Source organism: Anopheles aquasalis, chromosome 3, assembly GCF_943734665.1.
Source record: "Anopheles aquasalis chromosome 3, idAnoAquaMG_Q_19, whole genome shotgun sequence".
NCBI classification, from domain to species: Eukaryota; Metazoa; Arthropoda; class Insecta; order Diptera; family Culicidae; genus Anopheles; species Anopheles aquasalis.
In genome coordinates this window covers 58,556,049-58,571,268 of record NC_064878.1, presented here as the reverse complement: position 1 = coordinate 58,571,268, position 15,220 = coordinate 58,556,049, and the positions used below count along the sequence as shown (strand labels likewise).

General features: G+C 48.7%; 1 protein-coding gene across 2 annotated transcripts in view; it reads right to left on the bottom strand.

The window, feature by feature from the left end:
- Positions 1-11,976: 11,976 nt before the first annotated feature.
- LOC126579305 (protein sprouty) overlaps positions 11,977-15,220 on the bottom strand; it is a 22,226-nt gene continuing 18,982 nt past the window's right edge. For both annotated transcript variants that reach the window (XM_050242763.1, XM_050242764.1), the window contains exon 2: positions 11,977-15,220. This exon is cut by the window's right edge. The gene's annotated coding sequence lies outside the window, so the exon portion shown is untranslated.

Genomic DNA, 15,220 nt, shown 5'->3' with positions numbered 1-15,220 from the left:
GTTTATGGTGAACGAACGGATGCCCCGATGGTGCTGCTGCTGTGCGATGATACAAACGCGGGGTACAAGACGCAACGAGCGACTGGAAGTGGCTCTCTTCACCCGTCCACCGTCTCCGTTTGCTGGTGTGCTTCGCTTCATCCTGCGCCACCACACTCTGCCATTGAGCTGCTCTGCCGCTGCTGGAGTGCCCCTCGGGCTCGGGAGGGCGTGGGGACCAGGAAAAGGGTACAAATGAATACCAAAATACCATGCAAGAGAGTTGGAAAAAAATAAGAAAAAAAGCTACAGCAGCTTACGGTCGACTGAAGGAGTAGTAGCATCAACAGACAGTAACGACGACGACGACGACGGTGACCACGACCACGACGATGACGATGACTGGCTGGTCTGAAGGTGTTTTCGACGAACTGAAGCAGCACTGCCAGCAGTGGCCGGATAAAGTTGGGGATGGAAAAAAGAGGAAAAAAAGCCTCCAATGCGTGAGGGAAAAGCTGAAGAAGCAGCAGCGCGAGGGGCGTCCGGAGACACACATTCGATCGCACAGAAGGGTCACAGAAGGGTTGCTTTTCCCCCCTTTTCCCCGTCGATCGACGGATTATTAATAAAATCGCAAATGAATCAATGAAGCGATTGCACATCGAACGGCGACGCTATTGACGAGGATGAATAGTGTACGGGTTAGCAAGGTCGATTGTGATCCTAGTTGGCGCAGGATCCGAACCCTTCTCATCGAGGGTGAGTGTAACCGCGAAAAGAAATGCTCTGGTGTAATGATCTTAGTAAACAAAGATTTTAAGGTACCACAAATAATCTCCACGTAACCTACTCCTCCCAAATAAGGTTATGAAATAAATACGAAAAATCATTCATTCGTTTTAATCCACACACCTTTTTAGCTTTTATCACGACTCCCGAAACGCGGGTGTTGAATGCTCCTTTTTACAACAAAAGCGGCGCGCAACCTATCAGTACCTCAGCATCAGTCGCGCTTTCGTCTCTTGGCCAGAAGAGGGCTTGTCGCGGCTTGTAGCTGCCGCCGGGGACAAGGCGATCAAGATTGAGATTCTTCTTCATACCTTTAACACCGCGGGCCCCTTGGTAGTGGAGCAAATGAAGTGCAAGAGCGATCTCGAGAGAGAGAGAGAGAGAGAGAGAGAGAGACTCATCTTTTGAAGATAGCTTGTGGCGTACGCGAGAAGACACACGCGATGCCCCCAGCACCAGCACCAACCCACCAACAATCGTTTGCCAACCATCATCAGTAGCAGCAGCAGCAGCAGCAACGAAGAAACGCCAAACAGCCGAACATCCATATATCGACTGCAGCATCCGAGATCCATCCGGCCATCATAATTCCGTACGAATCTCGTGTGGAGCGGAGGCATTCGGAGGAGGAACCCCCCCGGGGGGGGGGGGGGGGGGGGGGTGGCGGGAGGGTGTGTCGTGAAACGCGCGTTAGGGGGTGATCCGAGCCACAGTTTGGCAAGAAGCCAACATACAACATCAACCAGTGAATGAGGGAGGAAAGCAGCAGGAAAGAGCAAGCGAGCGAGCGAGCGAGCGAGCGAACGCGTAATCGGCAGCCGATCGCTCCGAAACTCCTCCACATCTCCACATCGCTCCGCGTGTCTCCGCTTCACTCCAAAAACTCAGAATCGGGTTAGGTGAAGCCCGGTAGCAAGCTGCTGCTGCTGCTGCTGCTGCTGCTGCTGCTGGTGATCCTCTCTGGACGCGTCAGACTCGGTGCTACCGATGCTCCTCACCATGCGCACCGCATCACCCGATCCGGACTCCAATCCAATCCACAACCCCCCGGCAATCACTCACACGCGCGCATACAGAGCGGGAGAGCAGCAGGCCGGGGCCACATGTGATCACGATGGCGACGGCGGCACACTCCAACCAGTAACAGCAGCAGCAGCAGCATAAGATCTCTGCTCTTCGCGATCGCCGTCGGAAGTCGCCATCGCTCGTTTCACTCTTGTGCCGCTTGATCTTTTTCTCCCTCTCTCCCTCTCTCTCTCGTAGTACTGGTGCGATCAGCGCTACTGATCAGTCCCTGCCGGCCCCCAACCCTATCGCTTCCTCCCTTCTTTGCCCCCTTCCCCCCCCCCCCCTACCATTAGCACGCCACGTAGCACGAGTAGCGCGCGCTTGACCGTGTGTCTCGTGTGTGTTTGGTGTGTGCGCACTGTTGGTGTGCGTGGCAGTCCGTCTCCATCCGTCCGTCCGTCCGTCCGTCCGTCCACCTTCTCCTTGGGGCGCTTCTTGGTGGAGTGCCCCCAACACAGACGCGAAGGAGCAGAGCGCGCGCGATCATCGCGTTTTGCGTACTTTGCGCCGCGTTTTTGGTGGGGGTTTGTCGCTCGTACGCGCTAGGCTGGCTTCCGTTTATGAAGACCACGATGACTTCACCCACCCCCCCCCCCCCCCCCCTTTCCCGCCATTCAACCCCACTTTTCATGATCAGGACCAAACAATGGATGCCGTTTGTTGTCGAATTGGTATGGAGCATGATAATGTCGCACCATTTTCCGCTCCGGTTAATGGGTGACAATCGGAAAACGGAACTCCAGTAGAGGGAGAGAGAGAGAAAGAGTTAGAAGACGGCTCTATTCTGCTATCATTGATTCATCATTCATTGGATTGGATTGAATTAGTGAGAAGAGTTGTGTATTAGAACACACTGCCACCGAATACGATCCGGTTTTTTTAATTATCATTTTTTTTTGTAGGTTGTCAGTACTGTCATTGATAACCATGGCAAGTTTTACGTGAAAATAATGATTAGTTTTTGAGATATGATTTTTTTTGTGAGCTACTCATAGTGCATTCTTCGTTTTTCGCTATAACAACATGTTCGAAGCAAAAAATTTTCATAAAATTTGGTTTGCAAATAGGTAAAAAATGATGCAGAAAGCTTTTGGTGACTACTCTAAGTTAAATAAAAATGTTTAAAGGTGGCCAAAAGACTTTCAGGATGGTCAGAAACTTGTTGAAAACGAAGAACGTCTTAGGCGACCATCAAGGTCAATTGACGAAGCTCACGCCCAACAAATAAGAAATTTGGTGTTGGAAAACCGTCAATTAACAACTAGAGACCTTGGTGATGATATTGGCATATCCAAATAATTCTTCAATTACATTTTGTAAAATGTTTTGGGCCTCAAACGCGACTAGCGTTTGCTTTTCCGGGCCTTTTTTTCGCCAAAAACTCAAATAATACCGCTCCAAAAGCACCGTATTCGTTTGATTGAGCACCATGTCACTTCTGCTTATCAAACAAGCTCAAAAAAATCCTCCGGAGACACCGTTTGGTAACGATAGAATAGATTTAAGCCGCTGCAGAAAAAAAAAATACAGAAACTTTCGAAATACATTGAAAATCCTCTTCTTTGATGGACACAGTAGTATACCCATCCAGGTTCTACACTCCTCGTCTACCGATGTCTGCTGATGTCTGGTGAAATCAAAAGGAAATGAACCCCACCCCCGGGGCGACTGTTTCCGCGAAATCGACATTTTACGAGGTTACGGGGATGGCGACAGACTCTAGACTCTAGACAGACTAAATCACCGAAATGATCAGACGGGGCTCACGGCGACGGTAACTGCCGGTGCGATGCTTCGTGGATTCGTGGGTTTATATTTAAACTCACTCACGAGCGAGCGAGCGTACGCGGTGCAGGAGCGCATCGCAACCGAGTTTGGCCAGCATCATCGTCAGCTGGAACAGGAAGCGGGCATCACGCGAACGTGATGCGATGCGGTGCGATGCAACCGGGACAGGCAGGCAGGCAGACAGTTCGGTGTGGACTGCGATTCCCCAAGGCGATGCCAAGTGATTTTGCTGGAGACCGACCGGAAACCGGTGTTCGTCTGTCAATAAGTATCACTGCGCAACGCAGGTTGTTCAAACACATAGACACATCCCCCGGGGCGTTTTAATCTTCTAATTATAGTGTGTACTCTTCTTTTGGCCTTTTTTTTCTCGGCTCTTGCCAGAAGCGCATCCGCGCGAGATGGAGCAGCAAGAGGCACATTAACTGGATCGGCATTCCGTTCACATCAGTCCTTACTGCCAGTTAGTGGGCGATCCCTGGCAAGCACACAATATTATCAAACAAAAATTAATGATTTTCCCGTGATCACCTTCACCGACACATGATTCCAGGTCCTATCAGTGTGGCTCGTTGAGGCTCCTTCACTTCCAAGGTAGTGTAAGGAAACCGAGAACCGTAGAACGAACACCACCGAGCATCTCTCCCTTCGGACGATAAGACGGTACGCACGGAACCGTCGTGGACGTGGCGTAGGTATAGGCGACGGACTGTTACTACACGCTCCGGCTTTATTTTTTTTTTTTTGTCGAAGATGATTATGCTACGCCACCGCCACCGAATGTCGAATCGCGTAGCCGTAGCCGACACTTAGAGCAATGGGAAGGGCAAATAATGGAAAAGTAAACGGAACGGAACGGAACGTAGCAAATAGGATCGTAGCAGCCGTAGCCGTACGCATGATACGCTGCCTTACGTACGCTACGGCCATCGGCGAGCGACGCGCAGCGATAACCCTATCCCCCTGACGGGATGGGCCCCGGTTTTTGGGCAATCGGTCATCGGTTCGACGACCACATAGCAGTTCTCGCTGGTTTTCGTTTCGCCGGCATGGCGTAATCTCGCCATAAGATGCACGCTTGCCGTCCGTCCGAGGTTGCGAGGCTCTCGAAGAGTTGCCTCGAGAATCGTTGGGCGTCCTAACCTCAAAAAACCGGACCCGTGCTACGCTCGTTGGCACGCAGTTCTTCCTGCTGACTGGCTGGCTGGCTGGCTGGCTGGCTGGGCCCACAACAGCACACGCGCCTTATCAATCCTTTCCGGTACATTACCACAGGCCGTTCGGTCAAGCCGAACAAGGAGCGGATGAAACCAAACACAGTTGTTTGTCACACATTGCACGCCGGCGATCTGCGTTGTTTCCTCATGATTCGATGTTTGATTATCGGATTTTTTTTAGCCTCGCTTCGTCACACGGCCCCCGAGAGACCGAGCGAGAGAGAGAGAGAGTTCCTGAATTAGAGGCAATGTCTTATTGCAATGCGTGCGCGTTATTGCACTCTTCAAATAAAAAAGCAAACCCTCTGTGTGTCCTGGGAATCGGCCGTGAGCCCCTGGCCCGCTGCTTGCGTGTTTGATAGTGTTGGCAATTTGTTTAACATGATTAATGTTTGTTTCCCCAGCGTGCCAGCGAACCAGCTCGCGGGAGCGTTCGATGCAAATGGATCATGACACTGGAACGCCCTGGAAGTGGCGCACAGGGATAGTTCTTTTTGAGTTTTAAGCTTTCAGTTTGTTTTTTTTCTGTGGCGGGGAACACATCATGGACAAATGATAAGAATTTAAAGCTACGCTATGAGCCCGGAACCAGAAGACATTGATAACCATTTGCTGTCCAGTACGCGTGGCTTCTGATGCTGCCAGCAATCGGAGGACCTTAGCCCTTTCTTCCCTTCCAATCTCGTAATCTGGTATGGTTTGCGTCACATCGGAGAATCAGAAAATAAAATGGAGCTGATCTGAAATGGGAATACTTTGAAAAGTTCTCCCCTGCTTAGCGGTAGTTTAGTTTGCTCTAATTCTTCGCCAAGATTGTTTGCGTAGCTCTGCCTCTCCCGTCCCGGTAGAACGCAATCGGTGATCGCCACAGAACCCCCCCCCCACCGTAACCCTTTATAACATGGAGCCAAAACTCCGAGAAATCAATGAACTCCGGCCCGGCTCACTCACTCACGCTACCCCCCGTCCCCCAGTTGCCGTCACTTTCACTCGAAGGTTGGCTCACTGATAACAGGCGGTAAAACCGCAAAAACGACAACCGACGACATTGCGATCCCTCGATCGATCGAGTTAAATGCTCGCGACCCTCTTTCGGCCGAGCTGGGGTTTGATTTTGATATTTTTGTGCTACGCCTTGGAGAGAGTTTTGCGCGCGCTACGACGGCGAACGACGAAAGTTGATAAGACGGTGACGACGCTTTGATTTGGTTGCTGCTGGCCCTGCAGCGATGGTGACGCTCCTCCTCATCCTCCTCGACGTCTCTAGAGAACGGACGGAGGCTCGTTTCGGTTTGACTTGACCGTGCTGGCACGTGGTGGATTTACCGAGAATTCCTTGGCCGGTTCTATAGACCGGATCACTCGGATCGGTCGGATCGGTAGATTAATTTTCTTTTCAACATATGATTCAATGATTAACGCAACCCAGAAGATAATGACTAAACGGTGCACGGGCAGGGTGCGAACCCACGGAACTGCAATCAATTCTGCCAAGATCGAATTGGGTAAACAAAAACACCGCTCCTCGCTTGCTTCCCATCCCCGTGATCGGCGACTGCACGGTTGGGCTGGCATTGGCCGGGCGCTGTGTCCACAAACCGCGGGACACAAACAAGCAGCTCCCTCCCGGACGAGTGTTTACGTAATGTGCGCGATCCCTCCGCGATCCGTGCTTATCAGGCCCGCTGAGAATAGGCTCCCGGTGTTGCTGCTGCTGCCGATGGCCTGCCCGCTATCAGAACTGGAGGAGTGAAGCCTGCAGATGGCGGCGAATTGGCAGCTGTCCTGTTGGGGCCGGGCCCAGGGCTCGTCGGCGGCTTGGCTGCCACCTTGGCTAGCGGAGTTGTTTTTCGGATGCACACACTGCGCAAACGAAATGCACACAAGCAAGCACACACATGCACGTGGCAGCCGCGAGTGGAATGTTGGTTTAAGGTTGCGTGGCGGACGGTACTGTTGGATGGTTCCCCGGTGTGACGGCTACTACTACTACGCGCCAGCTATCAATACCACATAATTCACGCCAGCTCAGCCAGCTAGTCTGGCACCACCAAACCCTCGGTGTCAGTGAGCCGCTGAGTGATTGGCCAGGTCGATGATTAGTGAAGAGATTCGTTTGGGATCGAGCATCGAATGGATTTTGTACAGCGAAGAAGGAAAAGATTCAAGGAGGGACATTGCCAGTTTATTGTGGTAAAAAGGGCTCATCATTTAAAGCTATAATCCTCTATTGGTTGTACTTCATAATTTCATCACAAATAGCAACTTTTTTCTAGACATTTTGATTGTTTTTTGAGAAACATTAATTAAAAACTATGCCAATGGCATTCAATTTGGAAAGTTGTGTCTGCAAAAATGTACTTTTTCTTATTATTCTTTTTTGCATATCGAGATTCTTTTGATCAGTTAATGAGCAATCCATTGATGATCAAATGTAAAACATTAGTATGAATTATTTTTAAAAAAACCTAGCACCCCCTTAGGCACTATAAAAAGATACTACAATTAACACTTACCATACTTTGTTTATGAATGTTCGCTCTCGCTCGCTGTTCTTTGCAGACGTGATCGAGCCGGTTATAGGAAATCACCGCTGAATATACTCCAAAGACAGGTAATAAAACGGATCTAGTATGCCTTATTCGGCCAAGGTTGGCACAACTGTGAGAATCTATCAAGCGAAGGTCGACATGGCCAAAGTCGACATGGCCGCGCGATTGCTGGAGCCTTTATCGCTCGCAGACGATACGATTGCGGCTGATCCCGCACTGATAGTGATCAAAACAACAGACGCCACGGACTCTCTTTCGAATAGCGTTGGCCAGTCGGATGAAAATGAACGGGTGTTACGGGTGGCCACCGCGACCGGTGGCGTCGTTCCTACCCAAAAGGATAGATGTCGGAGGAATGCTGTTGGCGTGCTGCTAGTACCAGTGCTGCACGAACCGCGGCCGCGTGACTGTCTGCGTGCTGCGGGGAGGAAAAAATATTAATGAAATTGAGTAATTTCTAATAATAGATCCCCCCTTTTCTTCTCCCCTTTTAAACACACCGAACCAGGGGGGGGGGGGGGGAGGACGCTAAATATACAGTAATACGTGCTCGTGCGAGAGTGAGAAAGAAACAGAGAGGAGGAACAGCAGCACACCGGTAAACATCGCTCCGCCGTCTTTTGCGCGATCTAAGTCTCGGGGGATGTGTCGTCCTGCGAGCAAAGCGCATGGCATGGCCTGCTACACTGAAAGGGAGGGAAATGTGGTGGAAAAAACCGGGCTGGTTGGTCTGTTGATGAACGACGTCATTGTAGTTGCCTTGTGAGGGCACTCAACGATTACTACTCTTCGTGATCTTACTAAAAAGCTTATCGCCCGCAAAAGATGCTCAGCAAAAGGAGCACCTAAGCCAACCGAGATATGATGACTCCTATTCCACACTCCGCACACAAGCACACACAAGCACACCTGTTCCAGTTCCGTTTGCGGAATGCGATCGACAGCAACAGCAGCCATCTTGTTTTGTGATGTTGGGTTCGGGGAGGATAAGATCGAAGGTGTGTTTTTGGCCGGGTTCGGCGGCACCAGCACTCTGTCCGTCCATCCGTCCGTCCGTCCGTTAATTAGCGTAAATCGCATCGCACGGTAGTGCAGATCGTATCGCACTGGCATTCCCGGCCGGAGTTACCCCCGTGCGCGGCTACTCAATCATCAAGTGCACCCCTCAGTTCGCACCGCCCTTTGGGCCACGATGGGGCACACGATTTGGATGGAACGCTTTCCTGGCGTTCGACCTGGCGCCGCCAATCCGACCATCGGGGGGATTGGACCTAGCGGCCACGGTGCGCTGCCAACACGCTTCGATCCATGTTGTGCCGACGACGACGAACGGGAGGAGGAGCGGGCTTTTCGTTCGAATTTTGCTGCACTATTTATGTTATGGGGCCAACGCGATGACCGTCCGTGCCTGCGAAACTTGTCAGCAGCACCAGCAACCAGTTCGGTATGGGATCTTTTTCCGAGATTCTTCGTTTGTGTTCATTGCGAAAGGGCAAAGCCCGTGTGCCCTCTGTGGGATGTCGTCTCTAGGAATCGGTATCTGATCTGTACCACTCGGAATCGGAACACCGTCACGTCACAAGCGAACTGTGTAGCGGATTGAAAGAAGCTGACAACCGGAAGCGAGAATGACGCATTCCACAATCACAACAACAAACTGGCGCAAATCAACACTACTGTTGGGCAAACGGTTAGCGACGATGATGCTCATTGCGAAACTGTTAGCTTACGGTCTCTCCTCAAGCGGCTACACGCGGTGGTGACGTCCAACCGGAAGACGCAACCCGTGGGACCACCCCTTTGCTGGCTGACGCTGATTGCCGGTGATGCACGAGCAGCAGGGCAAGAGTTGCGAAAGTGGACGCGCATCCCTCGCGCCACGCCAGTCCGGGTGACCGGATTTTGTCGCTCCCCCCGGGGATCCCACACCGGACGTCTGGTTGTAATTAATTATAAATAGTTTCCCGCGCACCACACCTCACCACGAAGGCAATGTCCCACACGGAGGTTTTTGCGACGTGGCAAAAGTGCCTCACAGTCTCTCTGTCTCTATCTCTCTTTCTGCCACTGTCGTCATCCTCTGGCTACTGGCACTGTCATCGTTACAAAAACCCCGAAAGCGGGTTGCTGCGATATACGCAATCCTCGGACTGCGCGAATGTACGGCAAAGGATGCAACAACATTCTCTGCCATGCATTACCTTCCCCGGCCACTCCAGTGAGCACCCGGTACGCTCGAGAACCGATGGTTTTACTCCGGGGAATCGAATCGTCGACCGTGTTTGCCATGCGTCGGACGCAGGGTTTTGTTGCTGCTGCTGCTGCTGCTGCTACCAAAGGAAGGCGCACGTTGCGGGTGCGGACGGAATGGAGGATCGTCTGCGACGGTGGTGGTGATGGTGGAGGCGGAGGGAAATACGTTGCACTAAAAATACGATGATGTAAAAGATCACAAGATGGTCAGTGACGTTCTGCAGGTGGTGTGCGCACGAATACGCAGTAACAAGCGGCTCAGAATTGTCCTCCACCTGCTCCTCGAGCTGGGATCCTTCGTTTTGCAATGGTAAGCATTTGCCGAGTAAAGCAGCTGTACAGTGACGCTAAGGTAAAGCCTTTGGGGATGACAAGAAGGCTGTAAAGCGAGGATGAATAGAACTTCGATTTGCATTCTCAAATGTCATCAATGTGGTTTCCTTTCCCGGGGACCTGGAATGGAGACGCCTAGCCGCTCGTAAAACGCACACCAAATCGGTTCTTATCGAGATTTCTTTCACTTAAAACCCACAACGGCAACGCAGTGACGCAACAAGTTCCGAAGAATGTTTTGTTTTTAAATTGGTCATTATGTTATTATTTTAAACATTAGATAATAATTACACGTTTTCCAAAAAAAAAAATAAAAAGAAATAATATAATATATACAACAATGTACAACGGTGTTAATATAAAATCGTTCGACATAAATGGTTCCATTTCCTTGCCCCCATTTCCCTTGGCGCATCCCATCTGTTGCTCTCCCGGGCCCCCTACCTAATAGTTGAGTGGCTCCACTGCACCACTGCACTGCTCACTAATTGAACTTGCTTGCGTTTTCTTTTCCGATTGATTTAGCGTTATTAGCAGACTTTTTCTTTTTTTAGTTCCTCCCTTCCGCCGCATTCACTGCTTTCTGTTGGCTTTAACGGGTTTTGTTTTACAGTATCCTCTGAGGTCGAGATGAATACTTACTTATGCAGTGCATAGCGAGCGAGTGTGCTGCGATTCACTTCCTTTTTGGAACATTTCACCATTTGCCAATCGTTCGTAACAACAATCGATGTGCTGTGCTTTCGCTTGATTGAAATCCTTCTTTTATAGATTCGGGGATTTTTTATAAAAATAATCATCTGCCACCTGATATTCCGCTTTTCGCTTTCTTTAAGAATCGTTTTATTTTCTAAAATCTTTTCTCCCCTTAATCGGTTTCACCAGCAACAATCCTTAGGTTTGTATATCTTTGTTTTAGGCTGGATCCGTTTCCGTTCATTCCCATGTTAGTTCTGTTGTGGAACGGCGAGCAACTCTTGTTCTTCCTCCTCTTCCACGACCCCGCTGCGCTAGGCATTAGCTACTGATTCGCGCCTCTAGCGTGTAATACAATAGTATAATAATATAATAATAGCAGCAGTAATAATAATGATAGATTTAGTAATAATAATATTAATAATATAATATTCATAATGATAATGATATTAATAGCAATAGTAATCTTAGTTCATTGGTGTTGTCTGATGGATGAGAACATTTTACACTCAGGCTTGTAGTAGGTTGCTTCCAACACACTGCGCTTTGCTGCGCTACTACTGCTCCTCCTCCTCCTCCTCTTTTTCTTCGCAAATCGATGGCCACATGAGAACGAGCGTTGCGTGTAATCTTTCTGGCTGCACATGTTTCGTTTCATTCACCCCGCGCTCGTCCTAAGACGATCGGATATCATGATTCTTCGCTTCATCATTTCTGCAGCATCTGTGCGCTCTGTTTAGGTGTTGATTTATGATCAGTGCGTGCTGGTGGTTTCATGGATGCTTTAATAGTTTTTTTGTGTGTATTTAGAATATGTTTTTATATCTGCTTGCTCCCCGCCGCTAAAATGCTCGTTTGCATCGATACGCCATCCCACTGTTGCCCTTCATGCATTCCCGTATTCTTTTCTACTTCATTTTTTTCTTTTCGTTAAGTTTTTGTTTCTACGTTGTTTGCTTCCGCAGCCCTGCATCACATCTATTTCAGTTTACAAACACACTTGCTGTCTATTGTTTAATGCTTCCCGTTTACCTTTTCTTAAAGCGCAAAATATAGTTTTGCTTCTAGAAGTCTTCTTCGTTTCCCGCTTCAGTTCCCTATCGACTACATACTGCTTGTTGTTGTTTCTCTTTTCACCGCGCACCTTCGCAAACCATTTACCAATCGCACACCCTCTGCTTCTGCCTTCTGCCACATCACTGCAACATTCACTCTAGTGTTCGTTTCATACAATGTCAGTAATTTTCAGTTACTTTTGTGGGCACAGACTTGTCGGTTCTAGGATTTCACCGTTTGCTTCAGCCGGTAGTGTTGTGTAAGAATGATTTTATATTGTTTTCTGTTTTTTTTTTGCTAATTGCAGTTTTTTTCAGTTAGGACCATTTCAGTTGACTTTTAACGAATATTTATATCTATTAGTGCATCTTTCGCCACGTGTTGTACAGGTGGAACGGTTTATTTTTTCCCTACCATTTCACGTCATTAGTTTTGTGACCTCGTCCAGTCCTTGTACCGCTGCTCTTATCTAATGTTTTGCCAATTGGTTTGTAAATAATTTCAAAAAGGAAACGGAATATAGTTACCTATTATTCCCCTCGCTTGCATTCCCATATGTTTCCAGGCATCCCTATCTACGCAAACACTTAACAATTTTGGTTGTTTCCAATTCAGTTTTTTTTAACATCATTTTAAAATCATTTATACTCTGCTTGCTATCCATTTATCAGGTGATGAAAACAAGGAACAGACTCCCGTTTTTGCTAGTACTCAGTTCAATTAAGTTGCATCCTCTATCAGGTATCCGTATTTTTCAGCCAGATCCCGCATAATTTGTTCGGGTGATAAGAATTTCTTTTTTATTCTTTTATTCTTAAATTGCCTTTCCGGTCTGTTGCTTAACTACTGACTACATCTAATTTTAAAGAGAAGGCCCAAAATGTTTGTCTAGCTGGTTCGAACTCTTGTTGAATGTCTAGCAAGCAAGCTTCCTTCTCTACCAGCCCTCCGTCGATGCGGTGTAAGGTTACAGGTTTCGGACACTGGATGCATTTTGGAAGCATGTGTAACAGTAAAACAGTGGGTACCACTAGCCCCCCATTCGAAAAACAAAGAAGAAAAGCGAGAAAAAATAAAGACAATAAGATGGTTTATGGGATGTAGAAGAAGAAAGGAAGAAACGAAACGTTTGCCAAGTGAGCGTAACAAGGCATGAGAGGAAGTGTCCCGTCGAGAAAGCGGCTCAGTAGGCGTGTATCCGGAAACAGATATATTCTTGTGGTTCATACACGGGTCGCAAAGAATTATTTAACATGTGTCTTGTAGCCAGTGCGTTTCCATTTCTCTGGTACTCGTACACCAATCAAGCAGCCCAATTGATTCCATTTCTTTCTATAAATATGTCCTCTGGTCTGGATTAATTTGTCTGTTCAGTGCATGTGTGTTGTTGTTTTTTTATGGTCTTCGTGTTTTCTTTTCTTTTGTCTCATCTTGATTCGCTCATCGTTATCATTGTGTTTGCTTGTTAGCTAAATAATTTATTTGTTCTCTTCTCTCTTAGCACTACTATACACTACAATTGTTCTTCAACTTTTTCCCTCTTTCCACATTCATCCACCCTTTGAATCCTTCGTTTTTTCCACGTGGATCTCATCGAGCGGAACCCGATCCGCTAATGCCAGCTCCGCGAGACTATTATTTGTGTACACCACGCTTACTATAGGATAATATTTTAAACATAATCGTTCGCAACGCGTCGCTCACTGCTGCTGCTGACCCGCGTAAGAAGAAGGGATAGTGACTCCCACCGCAATGCACAAAATAAAGGAATCTCTCTTTCTCTATCTCCTTCTTCGTGTGTGTTCCAAGGAGTGTGTTGTTTCCGGATTCCGGTTTGTAAATACAAATGTTAACATATGCGTGCGCATGCTCTAATCATGCGCCTGCCGCTCTTTAATGCTAAAATTTCATTCTTACACCATGTCCCACCGTTTCCGACCTTCTTGATTTCGACAGCAATGTGTGCGTTACTCCCCACACTATTTTTCCGTTCCCGGGCCGTTTTTGCCACGATGTTTGCCTTTGTTTTTACAACGCTATAATGCACGACTAGATAATACTGGAAATTAAATCCTACTCGAAATCTTGAGTTTTAAACTATGCTTTTGTCTCTGGGTCCGCCTGAGGTTTGATCGCGTGCTCGTCCCGATCCCATTTTGCGACCTGTCTGCCCTCCTGCTTTGTCTGTTGCCCGCAGTGTCGCTTGTACTCTGGTCCTACTACCATCCGCTATTACCTACGCATTCCACACGCCACGTTCGGTACGGTTATGGGTTCGGGTTGAGCCATGAACTAGAGCTGCCGCGTGCACGGTGTTGTCATTGGATTGAATTTGAATGGTAGCGAAGATTTGAAGCCGATCGGTTTGTGTCCGAACGCACGCTGCTGCTTTCTGCAAGAACGGCAGATCCCGAGGGGTTCGATTTCGAAATAATCCGCACCCTGACTGACCTAATAGCGACGGACGACCACCAGCGCAGCACAACCACACTACCTCGACGCTTACAGTTCATTCGATTTGTCAGCCGGTTCGACGCTTTTATGAATGAATTTTATTTTTAAAATTCTCATAAAGCACGCCGCCATTTCTTTCGCGCTCGCGGAAAAGAACCCCTTGCCACCGTCGTCGTGGCGTTGTCTTGCGCCATTTTCGCTAGCGGTTCGTTTGCGCTGGCGATTTTTGCTCGCTCTTGCTAGAAAGAAGGGCAAAATGGACGCGACTGGTGACCGATGTGACGCACATGGACGCCCGCGCGCGCACCCCCCCCCCCGGCCGGAGCCGAGTAATTAGACGACCGACCGATTGAGGAGCCGCCGCCAACATTTTGGCAGGGTTGCCAAAAAACTTCAAATGAAAACCAATTTTTCTCATTCAAAGCAACGGACCGAAGGGGTTCTTTTCTTGCATCCCGAACGAAAATTGTGTCGCTGGGCAAAAGAGGGGGGGGGGGGGGGAGCAAAACCGAACCGAAAACTAAATTTGAAAAACAGACACAACTGAACACACCAGCGGAGCGTCGTACCGGTGGGCTAACGGATCTACGGCCATCATCGCCAATATGGTACAGCATCGGGGCGGCTGTGTACGGTTCGGAGAAGTGTAGTGAGTCAAGAGTGAGCGCGCGCAATGATCGCGCTTTTGTCGGTGTGACAAACAAGATGGGTGGAAGGACATAGCGGGGGAAAAAACGGGAAAACAGCAAAACAAATGACGCATTTTGGCGGGAAACCAAAATGGCCCCGTTTTTTTTTTCTTTTCTAAACAGAAAACGGCGCAAAGAAAAACAAGCCGAAAAAATGCCAAAAACAGTCAACAACGTCATGGAGGCTGGGACACGACGCCTAAGAAACACGACGACGGTTGCTGCGCCTTGCTACTGCTGCTGCTGCTGCTGCTGCGGCTGGCTTGCTGCATGTGAGATGTTGCCAAAGAAGGTTCCAATAAAGAAGCAAGAAAAGAACCGAGAAGCAGACAAGGCCAGGAGTCTG